This window comes from Tinamus guttatus, unplaced genomic scaffold, assembly GCF_059628265.1.
Source record: "Tinamus guttatus ecotype Peru unplaced genomic scaffold, ASM5962826v1 Tinamus_guttatus_pri_ptg000150l, whole genome shotgun sequence".
NCBI classification, from domain to species: domain Eukaryota; kingdom Metazoa; phylum Chordata; class Aves; order Tinamiformes; family Tinamidae; genus Tinamus; species Tinamus guttatus.
In genome coordinates, this window is record NW_028288684.1 from 10,792,948 (window position 1) to 10,795,758 (window position 2,811).

Below are 2,811 nucleotides of genomic sequence, written 5' to 3' on the forward strand. Positions count from 1 at the left end.
CTGTTAAGAATCTATCAATATAATCCTGAATCAATCATAATTTCCAGCGCTCTTTCTCAATCTCACATATCATTGTCATCTGAGAATTTAGCAAAACCATTCTCTGTTTCCTTTTCTAGCTACTTTTTTACATAGATCTGGAACTTAGGACCAGTGTCCTCAGAAGCTCAAAGGATATAGCTTCCAGCTTGACAGGAAGACATGGAGAGCTACAGTTTGAATGCAATTTGCCAGCTCTTGCTGGAGCTGTTCTGATTTGTATAGCCTGAGTGTAAGGCTCCTGGGAAAGGTTTAATGAAATAAACTTCTCTTTTTTGTAAGTCTCTATGGCCATGCTATCTTCTTTTAAGAGGGTAACACTGCCCACTGTCTAAAACTCAAGAGCCTACTGAACAGCTGTATTTTTGCACCACTTACTGTACTAATCTGACCATTTCCTAGTTGGTTTTCCGCTATAATGACTGCCAGATTAATAGACTGGCATAAGTACAAGGCATTTTGCTTCATAAATGAATAGACGGTCCACAGTGTAGAGCTATGGTAAAGAATAGATGGGCTTACATGCTCGCCTTATCAAACAGCAATGAAATCAGTTGCAGATATCAGATCGACAATGAGATTTGACCTCCCCACACATCCAAACACCCAGAATTTATTCTGAGACATACATCCTGCTCAGCATCACACAGAGTGCATCGAGCTCCCATTCTTATTTTCAAGAGATCTTTGTTATAAAGGTGTTACTGTATGTGCTATATTGGCTGTGGCAACAGCCTATGTTGGGCTCTAAGGGCTCCCTATGTAAGGGGCTGTAAATTTAGGGCTTTCTCTACTAAATGAGAACTTTGCCAATACCACAGAGCACACAATGAGTGTAAAATGGGCTCATCCTTTTTTTTTTTTTTTTTTTCTGAAACCGTTTCAAGTCTGTCTCCACAGCAGCAGACAGTGTTGGGGAATGACCCTTCTTTACTCACTGCTTCAATTTACAGTCACCATTTCTGCTGCTTTGTTATTTTCCCCTTAGCTGTTAGTCTTTTCCAGCCCTTTAGTTCACCCATGTGAAAATACTAGGCCAGTCATCCCAAAAGAAAAATGGAAAGCTGTAATCAAAATGAGTCAGGTTCAATTTATCTATCACTTAGATTGTCATCAGTGGTTTTGTGCAAAGACTATGTAAAGAAGAGCTTGTGAAAAATATTGATACACCTAGGAAGACGTCTCAAGCCTCCCAACCAATCATTTTTGGGTTTTGACCTCATAGCTAGCCATTTGGAAAACATAAGAAATTGAACGATTTGGATTGTTTTTGTCCTTCCAAGAGAAAAAAAAAAATCCTCATTTTGTTTCAAACTTCCCTGCATATAAGGAGCAATCCTGAGAACATAAAAATGTTCAGTTTGTTTGCTTTTTAGAGACTTTATCTTAGAGAACACTTGGGGACAAAAGTTTTTCCTCTCCAGGCATTCTAGATGAATGCATCACTACTGATGCTGGAAAATAGTGCCCAGACATCTTTACAAGCCATGTAAAACACTGGCTCTTGGTACTGCCAAATGATTCTGAAAGAGCACACATGCCTGTGTCTCACCTTCGCAAAACAAACTCCTATCTTTGTTCTTTGATGCCACCTTTTTGAATAAAAGATGTGTATAGAGGTCTTTGGGTGTCAACATCTCTCTGACTGTCCCTGGACCCCCCAGTACCTCCATTGGCCAACTCCTCAGGTTGCCTCGCTCCTAGACCCGCACTTGCCTGTTTCCCAAGCCACTTAACACACTTGCTGACTTGGCTTAGTAGTGAACACAAAGTTTCAAAAGCACCTCGCTTAAACCCTTGCTGGCACCACACACACATGGACTCGTGGTCTGCCTCCCATTGGTGACATCTAAGGTACACACATGCACACAGACTAGAGAGACTCTCACTCAGTAAACTAGTTAGAAATCGATTTTAACGAATCCCCTGTTCTCCCTGCTTTCCCATGCTTTGTTTCTTTGAGTTTGTTTGGGATTTTATCCCCAAACCACCCTGAACCTTCCTTTTCCCCATAATAAGTTTCATACCCAATGGCAGCAACCCCCCTCACTCCTCTGGGTGCACATGGGGACCAGTTTTCTACCACACATCCCTGCATATAAATATATATAAGTGTGTGTGTGTATGTACATTTTCTTTACAATACTCCCAACATGGAGCCTTGAGTGTTTGTTCATACAAGCCTCTCCTCCCCTTGTACTCTGGATAACTAAGGGCAGGTGCTATCCAAGGTTGTAGCAGTGGTTGCTTGTTCAACATTTCGATTATGAACAGGATGTAATAGATCATGCACTCTCCCCTCCTACAGATTTTAAACTTGCTTATACTTAAACATTTGGAGAAGGACCAAGAAAATGAAATGAACTTCACAAACCTAAACTTAAATACATGATGGAATAACTTCTTGTCACACACCAGGATCAAGAGACTCTGCATGTCATCTCAAGGAAGTTTAAATGACTCTAATATAGTGAATATCTGTCACGTTAATCAAATGACTCTCTAATATAGTGAATATCTGTTGTGTTAATCTGATCTTTACAGAAGTTGTCACCTTCCGTCCAACCACTCACAGTACAGGAAGCTGAGGGAGAGGAGTACATACTCCTTGCTTCTGCTCCCAGTTTAGAGTCCACTTCAGAAGGTTACCTAACCTCAATTCCTAATTTTTAGAGCTTTTAACTAGTGCTGTGGTAGTCAATACACCTAGGAACATGCTTGCCTTCTTTTTCAATCACGTTTCTGTTACTGATTAATGAAGTGACCTTGGGT